Source organism: Arachis ipaensis, chromosome B10 (assembly GCF_000816755.2).
Source record: "Arachis ipaensis cultivar K30076 chromosome B10, Araip1.1, whole genome shotgun sequence".
Classification (NCBI taxonomy): Eukaryota; Viridiplantae; Streptophyta; class Magnoliopsida; order Fabales; family Fabaceae; genus Arachis; species Arachis ipaensis.
The window spans coordinates 20885440-20893103 of record NC_029794.2 but is presented as its reverse complement, the minus strand read 5'-3'; the positions used below and the strand labels follow the sequence as shown (position 1 = coordinate 20893103).

General features: G+C 36.7%; 1 protein-coding gene across 1 annotated transcript in view; it reads right to left on the bottom strand.

Moving 5' to 3' along the window:
- Positions 1-5724, bottom strand: part of LOC110267569 (uncharacterized protein At2g24330-like) — a 29679-nt gene extending 23955 nt beyond the window's left edge. Inside the window, exon 1 of the mRNA XM_021113270.1 lies at positions 5632-5724. The gene's annotated coding sequence lies outside the window, so the exon portion shown is untranslated. The remainder of the gene's footprint in view (positions 1-5631) is intronic.

Below are 7664 nucleotides of genomic sequence, written 5' to 3'. Positions count from 1 at the left end.
TCACTGTGAGTTTCATGAATGAAACAAGGTCTTCCATTAGAAATTTGGAAGCACAAGTGGGCCAGCTGAGTAAAAGGATCACTGAAATCCCTCCTAGTACTCTCCCAAGTAATACAGAAGAAAATCCAAGAGGAGGGTGCAAGGCCATTGACATAAGCACCATGGCCGAACCTATAAGGGGAGGAGAGGACGTAAATCCCAGTGAGGAAGACCTCCTGGGACGTCCAGTGATCAATAAGGAGTTTCCCTCTGAGGAACCAAAGGAATCTGAAGCTCATCTAGAGACCATAGAGATTCCATTAAACCTCCTTATGCCATTCATGAGCTCTGATGAGTATTCCTCTTCTGAAGAGAATGAGGTTTTTTTTTTCATGTTTTTATAGGTACATGATCATGTGGAGTCACAAAATAAATCAAAAAATTGAAAACGGAATCAAAAACAGCAGAAGAAAAATCACACCCTGGAGGAAGACCTTACTGGCGTTTAAACGCTAGTAAGAAGCATGTTTTGGGCGTTCAACGCCAGAACAGAGCATGGTTCTGGCGCTGAACGCCAGAAATGGGCAGCATCTGGGCGTTTGAACGCCAGAAATGCACCCTGGAGAAGAGCTGGCGCTGAACGCCCAGAACAAGCATGGTTCTGGCGTTCAACGCCAGAAATAGGCTACAAATGGGCGTTCAACACCCAGAACAAGCACCAATCTGGCGCTGAACGCCCAGAGTTGTGTGGAAGGGCATTTTGCATGCCCAATTTGGTTCAAGGTTGTAAATCCTTGAACACCTTAGGATCTGTGGACCCCACAGGATCACCTCAGGATCTGTGGACCCCACAGGATCCCCACCTACCTCCACTTACTTCTTCTCACCCCTCTTTCACACAATCCCATAAACACTCTTCCCCAAAACTCTTCACCAATCACCTCAATCTCTCTTCCCTATCACCACTTCACCACTCACATCCATCCACTCTTCCCCATAAACCTACCTCATAAACACCACCTACCTTCAAAATTCAAAATCAATTTCCCGCCCAAACCCACCCTAAATGGCCAAACCTACCCCCCTCCCTTCCCTATATATAACCCTCCATTCTTCCTCATTTTCTCACAACACAACCTTCCTTTCTCTTCTTGGCCGAAACACACCTCCCCCCTCCTTTCCATATTTTCTTCTTCTTCCTCATCTATTCTTTCTTTTCTTGCTCGAGGGCGAGCAAAATTCTAAGTTTGGTATGGTAAAAGCATAAGTTTTTTGTTTTTCCATTACCATTGATGGCACCCAAGACCGGAGAATCCTCTAAAAAAAAAGGAAAAGAAAGACAAAAGTTTCCACCTCCGAGTCATGGGAGATGGAAAAGTTCATCACCAAAGCCCATCAAGACCACTTCTATGATGTTGTGGCCAAGAAGAAGGTGATCCCTGAGGTCCCTGTCATGCTCAAGAAGAATGAGTATCCGGAGATCCGACATGAAATCCAAAGAAGAGGTTGGGAAGTTCTAACAAACCCCATCCAACAAGTCGGCATCCTAATGGTTCAAGAGTTCTATGCCAATGCATGGATCACTAGGAACCATGATCAAAGTAAGAACCCGAATCCAAAGAATTATGTTACAATGGTTCGGGGGAAATACTTAGATAATAGTCCGGAGAATATGAGGTTGGCGTTTAACTTGCCTATGATGCAAGGAGATGAGCGCCCCTACACTAGAAGGGTTAACTTTAATCAAAGGTTGGACCAAGTCCTCATGGACATATGTGTGGAAGGAGCTCAATGGAAGATTGACTCCAAAGGCAAGCCAGTTCAACTAAGAAGATTGGACCTCAAGCCTGTGGCTAGAGGATGGTTGGAGTTCATCCAACGCTCCATCATCCCCACTAGCAACCGATCTGAAGTTACTGTGGATCGGGCCATCATGATCCATAGCATCATGATTGGAGAGGAAGTAGAAGTTCATGAAGTCATCTCCCTTGAACTCTACAAAATAGCCGAAAAGCCCTCTCCTGGGGCAAGGCTAGCTTTCCCTCATCTTATTTGCCATCTATGTTACTCAGCTGGAGCTTTCATAGAAGGAGACATTTCCATTGAGGAAGAGATGCCCATCACTAAGAAAAGGATGGAGCAAGCAAGAGAGCCCATTCATGGATCTCAAGAAACGCATGAAGCTCATCACCATGAGATCCCGGAGATGCCTCAAATGCATTTTCCTCCACAAAATTATTGGGAGCAAATCAACACCTCCCTAGGAGAATTAAGTTCCAACATGGGACAATTAAGGGTGGAACATCAAGAGCACTCCATCATCCTTCATGAAATAAGAGAAGATCAAAAAGCAATGAGGGAGGAGCAACAAAGACAAGGAAGAGACATAGAAGAGCTCAAGGACATCATTGGTTCCTCAAGAAGGAAACGCCACCATCACTAAGGTGGACTCATTCCTTGTTCTTACATTCTCTGTTTTTTGTTTTCTCTATGTTAAGTGCTTATCCATGTTTGTGTCTTCATTACATGATCATTAGTAGTAGTAACTATGTCTTAAAGTTATGAATGTCCTATGAATCCATCACCTCTCTTAAATGAAAACTGTTTTAATTCAAAAGAACAAGAAGTACATGAGTTTCGAATTTATCCTTGAACTTAGTTTAATTATATTGATGTGGTGACAATGCTTCTTGTTTTCTGAATGAATGCTCGAACAGTGCATATGTCTTTTGAAGTTGTTGTTTAAGAATGTTAAATATGTTGGCTCTTGAAAGAATGATAATAAGGAGATATGTTATTTGATAATCTGAAAAACCATAAAAATGATTCTTGAAGCAAGAAAAAGCAGCAAAGAACAAAGCTTGCAGAAAAAAAAAACAAAAAAAAAAAAAAAAAAAAAAAAAGCAAAAGCTACAAGTCCCGCTCATCTAATTGGAGCTATGTTTCACTGATAGTTTGGAATTTATAGTATATTCTCTTCTTTTTATCCTATTTGATTTTCAGTTGCTTGGGGACAAGCAACAATTTAAGTTTGGTGTTGTGATGAGCGGATAATTTATACGCTTTTTGGCATTATTTTTAGTATGTTTTTAGTAGAATCGAGTTACTTTTAGGGATGTTTTTATTAGTTTTTATGTTAAATTCACATTTCTGGACTTTACTATGAGTTTGTGTGTTTTTCTGTGATTTCAGGTATTTTCTGGTTGAAATTGAGGGACTTGAGCAAAAATCAGATTCAGAGGTTGAAGAAGGACTGCTGATGTTGTTGGATTCTGACCTCCCTGCACTCAAAGTGGTTTTTTGGAGCTACAGAACTCAAAATGGCGCACTTCCAATTGCGTTGGAAAGTAGACATCCAGTTCTTTCCAGCAATATATAATAGTCTATACTTTGGCCGAGTGTAGATGACGTAAAAGGGCGTTGAACGCCAGTTCTACGCTGTTGTCTGGAGTTAAACGCCAGAAACAAGTCACAAACCAGAGTTGAACGCCAGAAATACGTTACAACCTGGCGTTCAACTCCAGAAAGAGCCTCTGCACGTGTAACATTCAAGCTCAGCCCAAGCACACACCAAGTGGGCCCCGGAAGTGGATCTATGCATGAATTACTTACTTCTGTAAACCCTAGTGACTAGTTTAGTATAAATAGAACTTTTTATCATTGTATTCGCAGTCTTGGTTACTCCGGTTCCCCTCTGGGACCGAGACCAATGAACTCCATTATCTCTTATGTATTTTCAACGGTAGAGTTTCTACACTCCATAGATTAAGGTGTGGAGCTCTGCTGTTCCTCAAAGATTAATGCAAAGTACTACTGTTTTTCTATTCAATTCAACTTGTTCCGCTTCTAAGATATTCATTTGCACTTCAACCTGAATGTGATGAACGTGACAATCATCATCATTCCTTATGAACGTGTGCCTGACAACCACTTCCGTTCTACCTTAGATTGAATGAGTATCTCTTAGATCTCTTAATCAGGATCTTCGTGGTGTAAGCTAGATTGATGGCGTCATTCATGAGAATCCGGAAAGTCTAAACCTTGTCTGTGGTATTCCGAGTAGGATTCAGGGATTGAATGACTGTGACGAGCTTCAAACTCGCGAGTGCTGGGCGTAGTGACAGACGCAAAAGGAAGGTGAATCCTATTCCAGCATGATCGAGAACCTCAGATGATTAGCCGTGCTGTGACAGAGCATTTGGACCATTTTCACAAGAGGAGGGAATGTAGCCACTGACAACGCACTTGCTGGTTAGTTGTATCGAAGTTGTGACAAATTATGAATTGAGATTAGAGCACCAAGTTTTTTTTGGAGCCATTACCAGAGATCACAATTTCGTGCACCAGTATTCCAAGTAAGGCTCATTGCCTCCTCTTCAGTCCAAGTAAGGCGCCTTGTGTGGTGAACCGCATGAAGTTAGGCGCAGCTCTTAACCAAGTTAGGCGTGGATCCAGTGAAGCCAAGTGGTCCCCACGTTACAAGGCGCAGATTATTTAATTAATTCTGATTTAAATTTAAATTTTATTTTAAAATAGGAAAAGATATTATTTTAATTTTAGAAAATAGATTTTAAATTAATTAGGATTAAATATAAAAGAAATTCCAACAGGGTGACCCCACCACAACATTATTCCATTCCAATTTACAATCCCTATTTTCTACTCTGAACCATGAGCAACTAATCATCTATTGTTAAGGTTAGGAGCTCTGTCTATTTGTATAGATTGATTTTATTACTTTTTCTATTTTAATTCATGTATGGATTTATGATTTAAGAATTGTTTTCGATCTTCATCTTATGAATTTGGGTGGAACGGAAGTATGACCCTCTTTCTATTTGAGTTCTTGTAAAACTTGGAAAAGCTCTTTACTTGAACAACATCTTGAAAACATATTCTCCTAAATTTTAATTATCTGGATTTAACGGGATATGTGACATATAATTCTTTTATTTTTGGATAATTAGAATTTTTGTGGCATATAAACTGGAATTTGATCATGTAGCTTCTAATTGGAATTAATTGACAAAGGAATTGGCAGTTAATGAATTTTAGAGGAGACTAGAAAGGTCTAAGGAATTAGGGTCTAGTCACATATAGTTTGCCATAAATTAAATCCTTCATAATTAAAATAGTTAGTAAGAAAAGTTAATCCGGAAAAATAGATAACTTTGAAACCATAACTGTTTTCTTCATATTTTATTCCCAACTTATTTACTTTACTATTTTATTTTCTAAACGATTGTTTAATGCTCTTTGAATACTCAAACACTATTTTCTATTTGTCTAACTAAGCCAATGAATCAATCATTGTTGCTTGATCCATCAATCCTCGTGGAATCGATCCTTACTCACGTAAGGTATTACTTGGTACGACCCGGTGCACTTGCCGGTTAATTTGTGGTTAGAAAATTCACACCAGTTTTGCAGTGTGGTTGGTGGATCTATCTTAGGTGGAGATTGAGGGGGAAGGAACATATAGGAATATACAAATTACAGGAATATACAAAATTCATATGTTAGAATTTAGAAACTCGGTTCTCTGTAGCAGCAACAGGGAAGGGATAGGGCTAGGGCTAGGGATAATGAAATCAGAATAGAATTACAATGGAAGGGGTTAGGGATATGGATCAAAAGGAGGCGGAGGCCTACCTGAACTAACGGCGATGAGAAGAGATGATGACAAACCTCCGGCGAGGAGAGAAAAAGTAGCGACGAGAATGGCGGCGGAAGGAGCTCGTAAGACAAGAGCACAGCAGAGAGAGCTCGTACGACAATGGCAATGAAGGGAGTAAACGCGATGAGGGCAATGCAGGGAGCTCGTGCGACGCGAGCCGTGGCGGCGACGACAGCGGAGGACGTCACATCTTCAATGGAGAGAGAAGGCAAGGAGTAATTCAAGAAAAACGTGAAAAAGTGAAATGAACCATTGGGAGTTTCAGGAACCTAACTCCTTTTTTTAATATTTTCGACGAAAAATTTTAAATTACAGACGGATTTTCCGTCTGTCATAATTTAATAAAATGTAGCATTTTTGTCCATTTAATTACAGATGGATTTTCCGTCTGTAACTATTTCCCATGAAAAAAATTAATTTTTCCGACAATTATCGACGGATTTTTTTTCCGTCTGTAATTTATGCTAATTCTTTTTTATTTTGTTTTTCGACAAAAAATTCTTCTGAAATTCCGTCTGTATTTCCGTGGGATAAAATCCATCAGAAATATCCGTCTGTAATAACTAGTTTTCTAGTAGTATTTTATTTTAAAATAATTACACAAATTACAAATAAGCATGTGTGATTGTCATAGCTATAAGGGATATCCCATATGAGATGGATAAACAAAAGGTTTAATTACATCATAACGTTTTTTATGTCAAATCCATTTTAAATTTGATAAATGTATTGCTTGTGAAGTATATATGGTCGAATCCATTTTGAATTTGATAAAAGTATTGCTTGTGAAGTATACATTCGTGTATGTCCTATGTAAATTTACCCGTTTTTTATTGCAAACTGAAAACAGATATTCGAAAGAAACATTTGCTTAATTACGGATATGCAAAAATCTTTCTCATTATTATAATGGATTCTCAAAAAAAAAGTTTGTCGAATAAAATATACTTCGACTTAAAACATTGGGTTGTAAACACAAGAGGACTTTGCAATTAGTTATACCTCAAATGGCATAGTCTCTCAATACTCACTTAAGACTTAAGAGGTCATGGGTTCGAGTCTCCCTATCTTCGGTAAAATAAAAAAAAAAAACATAAGAGGACTTTATGAACTTCTTTGAAAAGATTAGATTCAGTACTCTCTTAATTCCTATAATTTTACTAAATTTGTAATTAGATTTTTATAGTTTTTTTCCTTTTAATTGGGTACGAATACAACTTTTATTTTTGTAATGAGTCCTTGTCATTGTGAAAAATATTAGAGTTAGTAAAATATTTTTTCGTAAATTAAAAGTACTCACAATTAAAAACCCAATTAAATCTTCGACCACATATTTTTTTGGAAAAAATATTCCATTTATTTTAACGTTATTGACACGAAAATGACTTAATTATAAAATTAAAAGCATTGTAGAGATATAATTAAAAAAATATAAATTTAATTACAAATTTGATAAAATTATACAGATCAACAAAATTATTAAAGTTAAATAAAATCATGCTATCTAGCTTAATAAGATGTGGTATATCAATAAATATATTATATAAAAACAACATCATTAGTGACTATTGATTTTTTGGTAAATATGTAGTCATCAAATCATCATTTATAAAGGGTTGCAAACTACTACAAAATATAATTATTCACGTACAACTTGTTAATTATAATTTGTTAAAATTTGATTATTTTTAAAATATTAGTGAATATATATATATATATATATATATATATATATTAAATTTTAAATGACTTCATTACAAATAAATTAAGCCTAATTATTTAAAGTTTCAAATCTATTTTATTTTTTTATTATTTTCACTATTAATTAACCTAATCAAATTTAGTATTTTTTCATTCTCAAATTTCAGCCGTCACTACTCTTTTATTCTCTTAAACCATCTTCTTCATTTCATATTTTTAACCTTCTTTTTCTATTTCTTTTTTAGTGGTCATCTTCTCTTTATCAAAAGATAAATTTTAAATATTTTTTTATATAACTTTCTATGAT